The sequence below is a fragment of the Ailuropoda melanoleuca genome, chromosome 2, assembly GCF_002007445.2.
Source record: "Ailuropoda melanoleuca isolate Jingjing chromosome 2, ASM200744v2, whole genome shotgun sequence".
In the NCBI taxonomy this organism is placed as follows: Eukaryota; Metazoa; Chordata; class Mammalia; order Carnivora; family Ursidae; genus Ailuropoda; species Ailuropoda melanoleuca.
This window is the reverse complement of record NC_048219.1, coordinates 148,452,134-148,471,194: the sequence shown is the minus strand read 5'-3', so window position 1 is coordinate 148,471,194 and position 19,061 is coordinate 148,452,134. Positions and strand designations below refer to the sequence as shown.

General features: G+C 41.1%; 1 pseudogene; it reads left to right on the top strand.

Moving 5' to 3' along the window:
- Positions 1 to 7,307: 7,307 nt before the first annotated feature.
- Positions 7,308 to 7,808, top strand: LOC109490085 (annotated as a pseudogene).
- The last annotated feature ends 11,253 nt before the right edge of the window (positions 7,809 to 19,061 follow it).

The following is a 19,061-nucleotide window of genomic DNA, read 5'->3' as shown; positions in this document are numbered from 1 at the left end:
TTCAGAATATTAAAAGGGACAAGGTAGACTTCCAAAAATTAATTAAGCTAACCCACACACCGAAGATACTTTTACATCAAATTCCCAAATCATTTTAAATACATGTTTGACTCATTTAGATGAAGATCAATGTTGCGAGGTTGAATAAAACAGCAGATTGCAGTCGATAGGGTAAAACCATAGTAAGCAGATGCCTTTTGTTGTTTCCATAGGAAGTAGCTAGGAAACTGTCACTTCTTTACTGAAAATTCCGTCAGCTAAATAAGGCAGGATTATAAATTCTAAGTAGTCTCCACTGTAACATTGTAAGATGTGTAAATCAGTCAGAAATATAAGCAAGGCCTTCAAATCACTCAGAAAACTTAACAGATTCTTACTGAGGAGTTAACATTTTCAAGCAATGAGCATTTTTAAAAAGTCTCAACATCGACATAAAGTGGTCTAGAACAGCTGTTGTAAAGCTCAACATCAATTTTATGTCGGCTCAACTGCTAAACAGCAATCACAGTGACATCCCTTAGGAGGCATTTAAGGGCCCCAGTGTATAGCAATTTAAAAACTGAGCAGGAAATCAAAATAATTCCACGTCTGTTTACGAAAATACGTCTCCCTATGTTCCTGTACCACCATCTAGTGGCTACATAGCTCTCAATCGGCCCATTAATAAAAACCAAAGGGTAGCTGTTGGGATCTTCTAAAATGAAAAAGAGAAATAAAGGAAGAAGAGAGGAAAGGAAGGAAGGAAGGAGTGAGAAAGGAAGAAAGGGAGGAGAAAAAGAAAAAGAGACAAGAGAATATAAAAAGGAAAAAGGAAAGAAGTAGTAAAAATAAGTACACATAAAATTTCCAAGTCATTATGATCTACTTCCTGATAAAATTCACAGAATGTTATCAACTAAAATTAAAACGTTATTTAAAACCATTTTTGCTTTCTGTATCTATCAAGTACATGAAAATTCTATGGTTAACAACTGGCTGTTAAAAAAAAAAAAAGGTGGGTCAATTTCTGGGCCATTGTTCCACACTGTAGGACCTACATAATTATTTGTGATAGCTTCACAGCTGATCTGTAGAGTTGCTTACATAAATTATGACACACACGTAAAGAATAAAATAGATCTTTATCTTGTCATGGAAAAATCTCTTAAGAAATTGGGTAAGTGGGGGAAAGCAACACATAGAACAAACAATGTGTTTTGACTACTACCACTTGCATAAAAATATAGGTCTTCTATCACGAGTATACAGTCTCTCTGGAAGGACAAATAAAAAGCTGGAAAAATTACATCCACTAAGGGGAACTGGGTGAATTGGAAGGCAAGGTGGGAAGGAGATGTTTTGTAGTTTAAACCATGTGGATATATTCCCTATTCAAAACTAAATAAATTTTAAACCTAAAAAATGGTACATGATCAAAAGAAACTATTACATGTGCCTTTTTAAAAAATCAATAAAACCACCTGTGAGATTTTTCATTTGAAGAAATATTTGTCACATTGAATGTGAATGCAAATTTAACGTACCCATGACAAAAACTGGTTTCTATTTTCTTCTATAAAAGGAAAGACTACTTTGGTTCAGAGGGGAGAAATTATTTATAAACGGCATAAAATTCAAGTAATGAAATACTAAAACCATTTCACTCACAGTTTGGCAAGCTCTGCAAACCCAAGTTGCAGCACAGTCTTGCCCATGGAGTCGGGATGTTGGACGGTCTCCATGCTCTGGGCTGACCTGCCCCGGGGCGGGGGGGGGTTAGGAAAATACACCGGAGGAGCCCTCGTTGCTCATCAGACCTCTCAAGGTAGAAAAGTGGAGAACGATTAGGAAGTGAAAAGAAGTAGGGAAGGTGTATGAAATCTTAAGTAGAGGAGAAATGAGACCAGGCCCGTTTGTAATCAGCTCAACCTTGCCCACGAACTGTGCTCTTTGAGGTCAGCCATTATCTTGCCACTGCGACTACGCCCATAGCCGCAGAGAGAGGGGGAGATGTAAGTGGCAGAGGAATAAGGTCCGTGGGAAGTTGCTGTGTTGACAGGTTCATTTGTTAAATAGACACATGAACGTCTACTATCACTTCTCTACTCCTGACTTAGTGGTTCTGCTGTTTTGATTACTCTGGGAACCTCACAAAACAATAATCTTGCACAAGTCCCAAAGAAGTTCCCGAGTACTCAGGGAAAGCTGGAAAATAGGTTGAGAAAGGGAAGAAGCCCCAGGTTTCGGATGAGACCTGGGGAAACGGAGGTCGCAGAACCGGGGGAAGGGCGGGCATGGGAGAACGCCAAAGGCATGAAGCCCAGCGCGGACGAGGTCAACTGCCCTCCTAAAAGCGAAACGCATTGGAATGCTGGACTTCTCTTTCATGACCCATAAAAATTCTCTACTGTTGAAATGCCTCTTTTGTTGATATTCACCGTATTCACTAGATTTCAACAGTGACTATCCGCTTAATTTTGTGTGTGAACTGGAAGGACGGTACCCAGGTATTTGGTTCAATATTATTCTGTGTAGGTCTGTGAAGGGTTTTCTAGATGAGATTAATATCTGCATCTGTCGAATGAGTAAAGCAAATTACCCTCGCCAGTGTAGGTGGTCCTCATCCAATCACTTGAAGGCCTGATAGAATAAAAGGCTGAATAAGAAAGAATTTTCTCTTTGAGCTGGGACATCAGACTTCTGCCTTCAGACCCAAATTTAGACTGGAAGTTACTGGGAGAAACTTAGCATATCTGACTCCACATTGCTTCTATTTCCCTTGCTGCTGTGACCTATAGTTTAAAAAACTTTTTAGCGCTGCATGTAGGCATGTTACAGATGAGATTTGCAGAAACCACTCTACCCAAAACCCACCTTGCCCAAGGAGAAAAGGGAGAATGTACAGAAATGACTATGCTATGCTAAGATTTACAGGAACGACATGACCGGATTCCCGTATGCAAAGGTCATCAAGGACAAAGTTGCATAACCTTCCTCATATGTCTACAGACGTCAGTCACCTTTTAAGTCCTTGGCCACTACCACACAGTCTGGATTACTAGAGCTAGATAATGTCCTCCCACTTTCTTCTTCTTTTTCCAAATGGTTTTAGCTATTTTAGGTCCTTTGCTTTTCCATATATATATTCTAGAATAATCTTTTCAATATCTACAAATAACCTTGCTGGGATTTTGATAATTGAGTTAAAACACATATATCAATTTGGAGAGACTGGACCTTTGCTCATTAAGTCTGCCAATCCGTTAATATGGTGTGTCTCTGCATTTATATAGACCTTTAATTTCTTCCATCAGTCTTGTGTAGTTTTCAGCATGCAGGTCCCTACTGTTTTGTTAGATTTAAGTGTTTCTCTCCTTTTGTGAGTGATTAATTTTTTTAAAAAAGATTTTATTTGAGAGAGAGAGAACCAGAGAGAGAGCACAAGCAGGGGGAGCAGCAGAGGGAGAGGGAGAAGCAGACTCCCCGCTGAGCAGGGAGCCCAACATGGGGCCTGATCCCAGGATCCCGGGATCATAACCTAAGCTGAAGGCAGACACTTAACTGAGCCACCCAGATGCTCCTGTGAGTGATTTTAAGTACTGTATTTTTATTTCAATGTCTGCAGTCTTATTTGTTAGTACAGAGGAATCTATTTCTGTATGTTTGTCTTAAAGCTTGTGACCTTACTGAACTCACTTATTAGTTCTAGAGGTTTTCTAAGGATTCCTTGGGATTTTCTACACACACAACCATGCCATCTGCAAATATGGACAGCTTTATTCCTTTCCAACTTGTATTCCTTTTTTAATTTCCTTTTCTTGCCTTAATGCACAGGCTGGAAGTTCCAGCATCATGTGGAAGAAGGATGGTGAGTGTGGACATCCTTGCTTTCCTCTTGGAGGGAAAGCAATCAATCTTTCACCATTAAGAATGATGTTAAGCATAGGTATGTCATGGATTATCTTTATCAAGCTAAGGAAGTTCTCTGATTCTCTTTTTCTGAGATTTTTAATCACGAATGGTTGTTACATTCTGTCCAGTGCTTTTTCTGTATCAATTGATTTGATGTGATTTTTTTTCTTCTTTAGTCTGTCAATATAGTGGACTATACTGATTGATTTTCATATATTGAAGCAGGCTTGCATACCTGGAATGAAATCCATTTGGTCACAAATCCTCTTTAGATATTTCTCAATTTCATTTAATATTTATTGTTAAGCATTTTTGTGTTTATATTCATGAGGGATAGTCATCTGTAGTTTTTTGTTGTTGCTGTCACTAGTTTTAGTATCAGGTTATTAGTAGCTTTATATAAATAAATTGGAATTATTCCCTCATCTCCTCTTTTCTGGATGACATTGTATAGAATTAGCATGAATTCTTTCTTTAAACGTTCAGTAGAATTTTCTTGTGAAGGTGTCTGGGCCTGGAGATTTCTTTTTTGGGAGTATTTTAATTATGAATTAAATTTTCTTAATAGTCATAGGGCTCCTCAAGTCAGCTATTTCTCATTGGGTGAGCTGTAGTAGATTGTTTTGAAAAATTTGTCCGTTTCATCTAACTTGGCAAATTTATGTCTGTAGTGTTACCGACAGTGTTCTCTTATTGTACTTTTGAGATCTGCAGGTTGTGCAGTGATATCTCTTGTTCCATTCCACCTCATATTGATCATTTGTGTCTTTTCTTTTTTTCTTTTTTCTTTTTGGTCTTGCTAGAGGTTTGTAAATGTTATTGAACTTTCCAAGGAACCAGCTATTTTATTTGCATTGATTTTCTCTTTTCAATACTATCGATTTCTGCTCTTATCTTTTTTATTTCCTTTTTCTTGCTTTGGTTTTATTTTGCTTTTGTTTCTTGAGGTGGGTCCTTCTATCATTGATTTAATACTTTTCCTTTTTTCTAATAAATTCAAATATAAATATTTAATGTTATAAACTTTCCTTTCAGCATTGCTTCAGCTGTGTTCCAGAAGTTCTGATATGTTACATGTTTATTTTCACGTGGTTTAATGAATTTTTAAAAATTTTCTCCTAAGACTTCCTCTTTGATGCATGGATTATTTACAGGTGTATTGTTTAGTTTCTGAGTATTTGGAAAGGTTCCTTTTTTTTTTTTTTTTTTTAAGATTTTATTTATTTATTTGACAGAGATAGACACAGCCAGCGAGAGAGGGAACACAAGCAGGGGGAGTGGGAGAGGAAGAAGCAGGCTCATAGCGGAAGAGCCTGATGTGGGGCTCAATCCCGCAACGCTGGGATCACGCCCTGAGCCGAAGACAGACGCTTAACCGCTGTGCTACCCAGGCGTACCTGGAAAGGTTCTTATCTCTCTTTTATTCACTTCTATTTTGATACTTTTGTGGTCAGAGAACACACGCTACATGATTTCAATTCTTTAAAAGTTGATTTTGTTTTATGGCTCAGGGTTTGGTTCATCTTGGTGTATGCTCTATGGGTACTTAAAAATAGGTATTGTTATTGTTAGAGTGTTCTATAAATGTCAATTAGACATTATTCGTTGATGGTTTTTCTTATATACTTGTTGATCTTCTTTTAGCTCTAAAACAATTGGTAAGGAAGGGGGATTGAAGTCTTCAACTATAATTGTGGATTTTTCTATTTTTACTTTCAGTTCTATCAGCTTTTGCTTCACACATTTTGCATCTCCACTGCTTAGTGCATACATATTTAGGATTACTGTGTCTTCTGGGTAGTCTGACAATTACATCATCATAGAATGTCCTCTCTATATCTTGTAATGTTCTTTGTAATGTTCTTTGCTCTGAAGTCTAATCAAAGGAAAATAGGAATGGCTATATTAATGTTAGCATAATGTAGATACTTCCATCCTTTCAGTTTCAACCTGCCTATACAATTACCTTTTAAATAACTTTCTTACAAGCTGAATAGTTGGGTCATGTGTTTTTTTGTTTGTTTGTTTTGTTTTGTTAGAGAGAGAGTGAGAGCAGAGCAGAAAGAGGAGAGGGCGAGAGAAAGAATCTTAAGTGTGGAGCCCAACATTGGGCACCATCTCACCACCCTGAGATCATGACCTGAGCCGAAATCAAGAGTAGGTCGCTTAGACAACTGAGCCATGCAGACACCCCTTGGGTCATGTTTTTTAATCTACTCTGCCAATCTTTGTCTTTTAATTGGTATAGAGCTTTTATTTAGTGTATTTATTGATATGACAAAGTGTAAGTCTGTCATTTTATTTTTTGCTCTGTTTTCAGTTTCTTACTTTTCCTTTTCTTGCCTTCCTATGAGTTACTTGAACATTTTTTAGAAATTTCATCTATTGTGTTTGGGGTGTCTCTGCGCATCATTTTACTGACTGTTTTAGGTATACGTCAGCTGCACATAACACCACAGCTTACCAGTGTCAACCTTTCACCAGTTCAAGTGAAATATAGAAAACTCACCTCCCTGTAACATCACTTTCTCTTCCTCTGGTTGTAATTGCTTTAAATTTTTTCTCTGCACACATTTAAAAACACACCAAACAGTGTTATAATTTTTGCATTAACCATCAAACATAAATTAGAAAACTTAAGAGGAAAACTANATTTAAAAGGAAAAAAAATTTTTTTTCCTTTTTTTTTTTTTTTTTTTTTTTGGCCTTTGGAAAGGCCTCAAAACTGGAACCATCTGGTATGTCTGACGGCAGAAGCCTGGGCATGGAGCATTGAAAGTCAAGTTTGTCCAATTGGCAATTAGACACCTAGACTCCCACCCCCACGTTGTACAAACCTTCCACCATTCTACTATAAGTGCTTCCAGGACAACAGACAGCTAAAGAAAGGGTGAGACATCTGTGGAAAATAGGGATATTAAAGAAAATGTCTGCATAACAGTAGTAATATTGTCCCTTTCCCACCCCCACCCCACTCTGTACTCAGATGTTGGCAAGCAAGATTTTAACTCCCACACTGAAAATCCTTATCATCCTCAGGTGAAACCCACACCGTCCAGAAGCACAACCACGCACATAAAACTTCCCGTCAGCTTTTTTAGTGACCGACTCCTAAATAGGAACAGTCAAGAATCACGTGGCATTTAAGGGAATCTTCTGATGTGAAACCCAGAAGCCAAAGCAAATAAGCAGGAACAGTCAGGACAATGCAGTAAGCATGGCAGTAGGAACAAGAGGAGAGAGAGAAGACAGTACCTTCGTGAACACGAAACCAGAAAAAGGAACATACAGAGAATGAGAAGGAGCACTTGAAAACTAAAAAAGATAACATACAAAAGATTCAACAGCAGTTCAGGAAGTAATGTTGAAGAGGTCTCTTAGAAAAGAAAAACAGCGTTTTCATCTGGGCTGCCGACATGCCATCCCGACTGAGGAAGACCTGGAAACTTCGGGGACACGTGAGCCGCGGCCTCATTGGCAAACCTGGGAAGCACCCGGGAGGCCAGGGTCATGCTGGTGGCGTGCGTCACCACTGGGTCAACTTCGACAAATACCGCCCGGGTTACTCTGGAAAAGTCAGTGTGAGTCATTACCACTGAAAGAAGAACCAGAGCTTCTGCTCAGCTGTCAAGCCTGATAGACCGCGGACCGCAGTCAGTGAGCAGACACAGGCAAATGCCGCCAAAAACAAGACTGGGGCTGCTTCTGTCGTCGATGTGGTGCCATCCGGCTACTGGAGAGTTTTGGGGAAGGGACGGCTCCCCAGACAGCCTGTCATCGTGAAGTCCACAATCTTCAGTAGAAGAGCTGAGAAAGATTAGGGGTGTGTGTTTGGGGGTGGGGGCTATGTCCTGGTAGCTTGAAGCCCCCAGGAGGGAGCTTCTCTAAGTGGTAACAAGTGAGTTTCTAAAAAAAGAAGAAAAAAAAAAACCAGAAAAACCTGAAATTAATAGAGAAGAAATAAGAAAACAATAGAATCAAGAGAGGAGTTGCCATATCCATTAATAAGAGTTCCAGAAAACTAATACAGATAAAATGAACAGGGAAGAAATTATTAAATAGTAGATGATTCAGACTGATTCAGACTGGAATGGAAGACAGAGTCCAAGCGTGCAAATTTTGAGGGGAAAATGGAAACTGATCCGTTAGCTACGTGCTAAATTCTAGAAAGAGCTTTAGAGATCTACCGAATAGTTTGAAAACGAATTAACAGTAGAACATAGAAAAGGAAACCATATAAAATTAGGGAATTCTCAGGGGTGAAAAGTTTTATAAGAAAGGAAATATAATCATACAGTACTATATTGCTTTGCTGTGGAAGACTTCTAGGCTGCCATGATAATGTAACACTGAATAGATGCTTCAGCCCATTGTGATGTGGTCTGGGGAGAGTGGAATGAGGGAAACCAGGAGAGCGCCCGGGGAAAGGGTGGCTGTAAACTCCACGTCCCAAGATAGAACATCCTGTCAGTAGATCATGTCTCAAACTGGAAAGCCAAGAATTAGCAGTATAAATGTGCTATTGGAAACAGAGTTTAAAACCAGAACAAAAGAGTTAAAGTCAATGTCTGTGGGAACAGGGAATCAGGGGGTGGGGAGGGGTGGAACAGAGGCCTCTGAAATTCCCCATTAGCTTTGTAGTATTATTTCACTTTAACAATATGTATGCATTATTTGGACTAACAACTAATTTGAAAATACAAGTAACAGTAATCCCAATGCATTCTGGAAAAAAAAAAAAAAAACATTGAGCAATATAGAACGGTACCACCAAAAAGTAAGTGTCTCCTCCTTCCCCACTGCCCAGAGTGACAGATCCCCTCTAGTTGCAAAGAATCTGGTGTGTATGCTTCAGGATGGTTTTTGTTGTTTTCCTACACACACAAATGTACACCAGAGTAAAAGCAGCAGCTCAGGGGTAAGTGGTTGTCATGGTTAATATTATGTGTCAACTAGGTTAGGTCACTGTACCCAGATATTTGGTTCAACACTATTCTAGATGCTCCTGTGAAGGAATTTGTTGGACGGGCCTAATATTTAAATCAGTAGACTCTGAGTCAAGCAAAAAACTCTCCATAATGTGGGTTGGCCTCATTCAATCAGTTGAAGATCTTAAGAGAAAACAGACTGAGATCCCCAGAAAAGGCAATTCTTCCCTGGGTCTCCAGCCTCCCAGCCTCCTTAGCAGATTTTGCCTTTGCCAGCCTCCCTAAAGTCATGTGAGCTGATTCCTTAAAATAAACCCCTCTCCTTTTTGATCTATCTGTGCTTCCCTACATCCTGTTGGTTCTGTTTCTCTGGAGGACCTAACAGTGTAGTGTTTTAAGGGTATATTGAGAATGGATGTGAAAGCTTAGAGGAATGAGTCTGAACTGAGCAATAGAAGATATGCTCCAAAAAAGCCTTAGAAAATGGAAAAGCAAAGATAAACTGTTTAGGTGCTTTGTGTGATTTCAGTACAGAGAGATGCATAAAAAGGATCATTAATATGAGGCATGTTTGTTCAAGGATTTAAATAGTAATTTCAGAGATGACATGCTGGTGGTTATGCTCACATTCACACAGCTGTAATCCTTCTTTCACTCAAGACAAAGACTGAGGGAAAAATTGGAAGAGAAGCTGAAATAGTAGAAAGTTGTTAGGAATCAAACAAACTTACTTCCAAATCCCTGGAGACAGTGTAGGTTTCAAATCCTTATTTTGTCTTGAATTTGCTGTACTGTCTTAGAACCATTTTTCCATTTGGGTTCCATCTTGTGTTCTCACATATATACAAGTGGGGATAATTATTCCTCTCTTGCATGATTATAGAGATGATTAAATCAGAGGATGCATGTGAATATAAAACCCACATCGTGTTGGGCAAGAAGTCATTAACAAGTAATGAATATTAGTTGCTTCCAGGGAGCACTTTAAAGGACACCGAGTCTTAAGTGACCCTTCCCAGCAAGGGGGAGTTTCATAGCTCTCTTCTCAGCAGCAGGAGAGAAGGCAGAAAGGAGGGGAAGAGGAGAGAGAGAAGGAAGGATGAGGGAGACAGAGATAGAGAGGACCCCGATCACCCAAAATGACTGCCATCTAGAAAGAGAGGGTGGGAAGCGTGTCCACGTCGGTGGAGGCGGAGAGCTTGAGGTACAGGAGCAGACGGGAGGAACAGGAGAAAGTATTTGTTATATTCCATGTTTACCATTGTAGGTATGATGAGGTCAAGTTTTTAGTAGGACTTTAATAGCTGGCACCAGAATTTCTCCTCGGGAGAGACTGTCTTTGTTCAGGAAAAAGTCGTGCTTGTGTGTTCCTTCCCACCTCAGCGCAGAGCATGGTGTTAGCAGACAACACGACAACACGACGTGAGAATGGGGAAGCTGCTCTGCATAGGGCGAAGGGACAGATTTGTTTTTTCCCCTCTGGGTGGAATGAGTATAGGTCAGAGTGAAGGAGGAAGATGGGAAGCCAGCAAGATGGGGAAAATCCTGGGAAGAGGTGAGAGGAATTAGTGAACCCCTCTGGTGGTGGAGAGGCCAGAGAGGAAATGCCTGACAGAACTGTGCTACTTAGGGGATTTGCTTTGCTGTTGCAGACAGCAAGATGGAGGCACTCATGTCAAGCAGCAATGCAAGCCACCAAGGGCGTCGTGGCTAAGACCAGATATCTCCAAACCCAGCCCAGGCTGAAGACACCCCGAACTGATAACCCGCAGAACCACCAGAGGCCTGCAAAGGCCCAGGACTGATTAAACTCCTTTAAAGAGGGAGAGCTTTTGCAGCACTGTCAGACTCTCTAGATGCGGACCCTTCCACTTCTGACCACATCAGAAAGGCAACTGCCGCTGACGGCTCTGAGTGATCTCCGAACAGAACAGATCTTCCACGGCTTGAACAGAAGAAGCAGTAAGTGCCGAGAGCCCACCCAGAACCGAGGCCTCATTTCAACCGTGTGCTCGCGGACTCACTTCATGTTTGGTTTGTCAACTTCCTATCCCTTGTTCTATCTTGTTTGTTCTGTGACTTTGTACGGAGCTTCTCTTTGTGTGACGGGTAGGAAGCCAATTTAGAGGCATAGTGAGGGGCACCTAGAGGGCTCGGTCGGAAGAGCATGCGACTGGATCTCGGGGTTGTGAGTGTGACCCCACAAGGGGTGTACAGATTACTTACGTACTAAATAAATAAGCACAGTGACATGTCTTTGAGTTTGAAATCCCGAACCTGCTTTTCAATTGTTAACCTTGCTTTGTGAGGGAATAAAGTTGATACTGTAAAAAGACACAACCCATGTGAGCGCCTGCATAGCATGCTGGAGACCGCGGTGGCGCAAATCCCTATCTGCACCAGGTCCCCACTCAGCCTTCGTGTGAGGTATGTGAGCTCATGCATGTTAAGAGGGCTTTCATCTGTACAGCAGTGCTGTTCTTCTCAGGAGCATATATTTTGAAGACCCCAGGGCAGAAGGTGCTGGATGTATCCTGTAAGTCTCAAGGAACCTACTCGTTTTCAAGAATTCACTTTTCCTGAGGTGCCTGGGTGGCTCAGTCAGTTAAGCGTCTGACTCTTGATTTCAGCTTAGGTCATGATCTCAGGGTCCTGAGATCGAGCTCTGCGCTGGGCTCTGTGCTGGGTGTGGAGATTGCTTTAGATTCTCTCACTCCCTCCCTGTTCTTCCCCCCATCTCGTGTGCTCCCCCCATTAAAAAAAAAAAAAAGAATTCACTTTTCCAGACTTATTTCTCACTCCTCAATGCAACTGTTCTCCTACAACTATTCCTCAACACATCACCTATGAAATGCATTTTTTTTATTGTTAGAAGTATTTCCACTGTCTTCTCCCATCCTCGGCTCCCTATTTAATTTTTATGCAAGTTTCAGCTCAATAGCCCCTTCTTCCCATCAGCCTTCTTGATTACTCCAGCAGAGCCATCTGCCCACCCCCACCCCTCACTTTACTGTCTTCAGCACTTCTGTGCTTGTCATTAATTTGAAGATCAATCCTTATCTTTTCATATGCACATACTTAATCTCTAGACCACTTCAGAGATGGGGCAGTAAATTCAGTAAAAATTACCTATAACAGGGTAACCTATAATTGTTTAATGTTATAGAGACAAACACCAAGTTGTCCAAGTTTTTCAAATTTCCAGCTGTATGTTTTAAGCAGAAACTATCATAAAACATAAAATCAGGTTAGTTCTCATTTCTTTGAGATTTATACCAATTCCATGTCACAATGCTTTGGCTAATACTTCCAAATTAACCATCATAATCATGAAGAACAAAACGTGTTATCTGGGGGAAAGCAGGACTTGGGCTCCCCTGGCGAGTAGAGCAGATCTACTGTGCAAATTGATCAGATGCTCAGTGAAGTATCTCTTGAAAAGGACTTCCGGGGCGCCTGGGTGGCACAGCGGTTAAGCGTCTGCCTTCGGCTCAGGGCATGATCCCGGCATTATGGGATCGAGCCCCACATCAGGCTCCTCCGCTATGAGCCTGCTTCTTCCTCTCCCACTCCCCTGCTTGTGTTCCCTCTCTCACTGGCTGTCTCTATCTCTGTCGGAAAAATAAATAAAATCTTTAAAAAACAAAAATTAAAAAAAAAAAAAAAGGACTCCCTATTAGTACTAAGTACAGTTCTCCGGGCACAACATGTCTTTGGCTGAGGGTCTTCAATCAACATCTCACACCATTAGTAACATGAATAGGAGCATCAATCAAATTGTTTTATTGATCACTCTATAAATACAGAAATAATGGAATTTTGGAGCCACAAAGCTATTCTCAGAAACACTTTGCTTTTTCTTGGTCACTTTTGGTGCCTTATGATACCGTTCAAGAAATCAGAGTGATGGTGTCATGCTGTGCTCCCTAGGGACACGTTTCTGCTTCCACTCTCACTGACAGCATTGAATTGGGGAAGCACTGCACAGCATTGTAACCGTGCATTCGTTGGAGGGCAAATATTCTTGGACAACTCCAACAAAAACCACTGCGGATTACAACTACAGAAATTCAAGAATAATGCCATGAAAATTCAAAACAATATGATACACCCATCTCACTAAAGTACATAACCTTTTAACCAGCCAGAGACATCTTTTTATTTTAAAATTTTTTTAAAAACATTTATTTGAGAGAGAGAGAGAGTGAGTGAAAGAGAGTACAAGCAGGGTGGAGAGGCAGAGGGAGAGAGAGAAGCAGGCTCCCTGCTGAGCAGGGAGCCAGACCTGGGGCTTGACCCCAGGCAGATGCTTAACTGAGGGAGCCACCCAGGTGCCCCAAGACATCTTTTTAGAAACTGTTGCTATACTACAGGTATCTTGACTGCAGCAATGATCTTCGTGCTCCTGTCTACCTCAGAATGTCTATAAGGAAATGAATGAGGGGTGCCTGGGTGGCTCAGTCAGTTAAGCGTCTGCCTTCAGCTCAGGTCATGATCTCAGGGTCCTGGGATTGGGTCCCGCATCAGGCTCCCTGCTCAGGGGGGAGTCCGCTTCTCTCACTTCCTCTATCCCATCCCCCACTCTCGTGCTCTCTGTCAAATAAATAAATCTTTAAAAAAATGAATGATAGATGGTCGTAAAAAAAACATTTCTAAAGGAATGTTCTTGGCTTTTACCCTGGGAGGAATGCCTCTGCTGTCAATGACACTATATTCCAACATTGGCCTATCTATAAACTTCTGGACCAGTGGTTTTAAACATTAGTGTACATGAAAATCATATTGGACATTATTAAAATGCACATTCTTGGAGCACTTGGCAGTAACTTCTGTTAGAGTACATTTGGAGTGGGGCCCAAGCACCCATGGGTCAGCTCGCAGGACAGAGGAGTTGTGGGACCACACTTTAAGAAACACTGCTTTGGATCTTGGACAACATAGGTCCTATGCCCTCTATAATGAGAAATGGAAATAATGTTGCTGGATCTCCCTCCTCTAGCCCAATATCATTCTCGACTGAGCCAATCTAGGCTCTGAGGCAGTTCGTCAGGTCGGAGACAGCATGTTGCTCTAGGTAAGGAAGGACGTCAGTGCTGTATTTTTAGTGATTTGCTTGTGTGGTTAAGTTTCTCTTCAATTAAATAGTTAGCATTTGATGCAAACTGAGAAAGTATGACTGGTTTCCTGGCATTTCGGTACCTATGATCGTTTTTAGAATTGGGGCTCAGTAGTAGAAGCTTAAGGAGAGTCCTAAGATAGGGTAGCTTGGGTTCCTATTCATTATGGTGTAACAAAAGGCCACTGGCTTAGCAGTTACGGGGCGCCGAGTTTGAATCCTGATTCTGCCACTTTAGCTTTGCCACTTTGAGCAAATTCGTCTCAATAAAATCTCTTGCACGGCAGTTTTTTAAGGAATCAGAGAAATCTCAAATGGCAAGGACAAGGCACAGAAGTAGTGAGCTCTCACCTTTCACTCCCTTTCTTAGGAGCATTTCCTTTCCTGATTGACAGTATGACTATGTAGTAAGTCTTCCAAACTAGCAGGTTCAGGGTCATTTTTAAAAATCTACCCCTTCCTCATGTTTTTTATCCAATTAGTCACCAACTCTCTCAGCTCTGCTCCTGAAAACCTCGCCGACTGCCACCTGCTCTATCAGGCCTTTATACTTGATGCCTCCTTTATCTGGAATGTTCTTCCCCTTCTATTCCTCTGTAGGAGAAGGGTGTCTCATGCTCTCAGAATGTCACAAAGCCTTTGATCATTCAGTGCTGCACAGGCTTCTCAAGGGTCACACTTAGTGTGAGTGCCACGCAGTGCTACAGTCGAACTGCAACGCTCTACACGTGGATTCCTCTCTATGATGGCGCTCCTTCCTCACCGGGACCCCTTCCAGAGGGGTTATAGACTGCACTTTAACACAAGCTCTGGTGGAGCACCAAAGATGGTTGTCATCCTTCATGTCTGTCACCAGCACCTGCCTCTGCCCTCTTGACACCCCTAGGGCTGCCGGTGCAAAACAACGCCTACTGCCCGCTTACCCAGGGCTCACCTCTTGGGAAAGACACATGAATCTGCCCTTGCACAGATCTCTTAGGTCAGATAAAACGATGCCATCGTTTCAATTTGAGTAAAGGGTGTTTCCTTTGAGTATGTCAACAAAAGGAATTAAGATATAAAGATCATCTATGCCAATTAGAAATGGAGAGGTCCAGACAACAAGAAATCAAGAGACATTTCTAGAGATAAAAGATTTCTTTCCAATACCTGAATTAAATATTTAAGAATGAAAAACATTTCAAATGCTTTATCTTGAAGCATAGGTACTCTACCACGCGACCTGGGTTTCTCCAAATAGTTTCTCAAAGCTGAACACCAAGAACTATTGTTAGGAAGCCAATAAATCCATAAACATTTGTTACATAAGTAATGTTCAGAAATCAATATGTAGATGATAGATCTAGGTATTAGAGAATATAATTACACAAAATATAAAGTGATGATCGAAAAAAAACAAAAACCAAGAAGAATTTTGTTGCCTTGTTCTTGCTGTTGCCTGTTCTGGGAACCAAGTTCTGAAGGCTCGAATGCCCATGATGGAGAGCACAGTTGCACACCCAGCAGCGGCCAACTTAAAACTAACAGGAAAAGAAAAGCAGCCTGTGTCCATCATGTGTGGTCCAGAAGAGCAGTCCTCAACTGGGTTAAACACAATTAGGACTTAATAACAAACAAGAGATTTAGTCAAACATTTGCCAAATAAAAGACAGTGTGGTGAGGTTACTCCAAGAACGCATTCCGGGCCTCGGTGGAAGCCCTGACGCTTCTCAGTATCACGGTAAGGAGGCTTTCCTAGGACACAAGTTACCTACTGCTTTATTACTCTTCAGAAGCATTTTTTAAAGTTCATTTACGGTTGGAAATGCTTATGCCAACTAAAGAAATGAGCCCCCTGTAAGGGGGAAAAGTAGGGACAGTTAATCATGAGATTTGAGCCAGAGAAAGAGCAAGGCTAGTCAGAATGTCTGGGAAATAAGGTTCCTTTTCTGGAAATAAAGACTCTCAGGAGCTGTTTGATATTGTGCAAGCCCAAACACCGGAACGACACTGATGGAGCACCTACCATGTGCCAGGTGAAGGTACAGTTATAGGATGCCCCTTAGCTCATCTGATCCTTATGAAGTAAGTACTATTGTTATATACATTTCACAGATGAAATATTGAAACCACAGAGAGGTTAAGTCATTTACCTAAGGTTAAACGGCTAGCATGAGGCAGTGCGCCCATGTTGTTAACTGCCACACTATATGGCCAGTCTTCCTAGGTAATACTGAAATTCCTCTTAACTTATGTTTGTCTACTTCTCATAAAGTAGAAAAATGAGATAAGATCTTGTTAAAAGCTCTAAGCTATCAACTCATTCTTTCTCCTGAGCATAAAACTAAGGATGTATTCAGTCCAGATAAGTGAATTATACTGTGAAAAAGATACCGGAGGAATAGAGAAAGGGAAGGTGCTGTCTTGATGAAAAAGAGGGTGTGGAAGAGCCAACAACGTTCTAAGGTTCTAAGGTCTAAAACGAAGTTGTTCTACTAAAAACAAGAAGAAATTAATCCTGAGCAAATGGCCCAGGATAGTACGAATGTGAGGCTGGTTAACATCTTTGTATTTTTAACTCATAAAACTCTTAGAACACTTTAGACCTACAACCCCTTCCCAAATAGCAACGATACTAAATGCAGAAATAAATTTGATGCAAAACGTTTGCTTTTATCTATTTCCTTAATGTTGCATTTTAAGATATGAATGAGCGCCTTTGTAGTCAAAAATGCCCACCCCCTGTCCCACGGGAAACTAGGCCAGGGAGTGAGAGACATGTGGCTGGCCGGGCAGGGGATTTGGGACACAGCCAGGCTGATGAACACACACCTCCCTGGAAGAGGAAAAAGAAAATGCTCAGGCTGGGTTGGGTTGAGAATGGTAAGAAACAACTCCTAAAACAGCTTCAGAAGCATAGGGAACAGTGTGCCTCATTAGCTAGGCCCTCTGATCATAGGCTCGGGGGTGGGGGAGGGGATTCAGTTTTACCAGGAGAAGGAACAAAACCTCCAGTTCCTAGCACTGAAGTACAAAATATACCCCCTCAGTTATGCTTCATCCACAAGAATTTATTAAAGGCACAAAAATGTGACAGTCATCAAGTTAGACACTGAATAGAGAAAAATGACAAGTCTGTTTCCGAGGAGCCTATTTATGATCTGGGATGAGACAAAGGAGAGTTTCAACAGTCCCCAGGGACAGGGGCCTGCTGAGTTCACTGGGAATGGAAACGGAAAAGTATGATTTCATGAGATGCAGGAGGAAGCTGGCTCTGCACACCTTGAGGGCTCCCACCTCCATGGAGGAGGCAGCCTTTGTGTGGAGGGCTGGCCCCAGGGCGCAGGGGCGGGGGCAGCGGCCACAGCCAAGGCCAGTGGGTTCTCAGACTGATGCTGGGAAGTCAGAGAAAGCCCAAGTAGCCACATTCCAACAGAAAAAGTCTGTTGGGACACTTCCCAAGCAATCACCTCTCCTTTATTCACTAGAGAGAAATTTGAGGGACCAAGGAACAAAATAACTAGTAACACATTTTGATTGGCCCCCGATGCTGATGACCTCGGGAAAGAACATCTGTTACACTGAAGTGGAGAGGTATCTTGAAGAGCGAATAACTGCTAATTAGTATTTCTTGAGCTCCTATCACCACACTAGGCCCCAGGCACGCGGTGAAGGGTAAGAAGGCAGGTTCTCGTGCTCATGGCTCCAGGTGCTCAGGTGGCGAAGAGCTACAGCCAACGAGATACACAAATGAGAAAATACCCTAATTCCAGACTGAAGTGATTTCTACTGAGTCTGGTTATCGGAGAGAAAATAGCAAAGATTACTAATTGGCCTAAGTGGGCTGGTGTGGTGGAGAAGGGTTCCCACGTGAAAATCTTTTCTAGTAATAGAACAGTCCGTAAGTAGCTGAACTATTAGCATTGAAAGTTATTTAAGAAATCCATCCACTACAGTCAATGACCTATAGGTTTCTGTAAGGAACAAAGGAAAAGAAAAATGATTTGGACTTGTTCTGATTAGCACTGCTAAGTAGACCAGCCTGTAACAAGTAACATTTCATGAATATTATTATAGTTTCATAGAGTAGTTGTTATGAAACCAGGGTTTCTTAGCTATTTCCAATTGCAATACCCAGCTGTGGCACGGGATACTTTATTATGTATCAGTTGTCTCACAAATTGCCAAAGAGGAAAGCTAATGTTCTGAAATTCATGCCCACTGAGAGAGATTTCACAAATCACAGCACACTGTAGTTCAAATAGAATGGCTATGTATTAATGAAAGGAGTAAATTTCCCTTAACATGTTTTAAAATGTATTTTTGAACATTATATTTACCGTATTTAATCTTTGAAACAAATTAAATTTTGATAACCCTTAAGCTAAAGCAATTATTATCAAATACTGCTATGTAAAGTTTAAGGAACTGTAACCGTATTTCTTGTAATGATGGTGATAGCACATTCAAAGATACTGAAGAAAAGAGAGCTGATTAAAATGGAAAGGGAACTGCTGGCTGGCAAATAAAAATCTGAATAACAGTTTTGTGTCTCAAGTTGTTGCAAAAATAAGACTAAAATTACTCTCAAGGTAACTGAAGTTATAATATTTTTATATTTCACTTCATCTTTATCCTTTAAGAATAAGCATTGTTCTAAGGAGATACAAACTTTCAGCAGTTTCTCCCAATTGCCTCTGGATGTGTTTTATCAATACTTTCAAAATGTTGAATTCTTAAAGTATTTCTATCGAAGTTTTAAAGAGATTTTGCCAAGAAAAGCCCGAAATACTTAAAACAGTATCATTCCTAACTCCCGCTGAATATCCTTAAGCAAGTTGTGGACTTTAAGCAATCCGACCCACCACGGCCAGGCAACTGTGACATACATACTTTTGAGGTCCTGTGCCTACCAAAATTCTATTCTTTATGCTCCTGTAACTTAGTATGCAAGGCATTAATACAAAACCGTGATCCTACTGTGTGTGGCTAAGCTTACAAAGACAAAAAACAAACAAACAAAAACCATCATGAGATTTGAACGAGGAGATCTCCCAGCTGGTATTTTTTGGCAAAAATAAGAATGCGGGGCTCACCTTGGCAGCATGTCAGGAAGCGCCCACAATTCAGAAGGCCAGCACACGGTG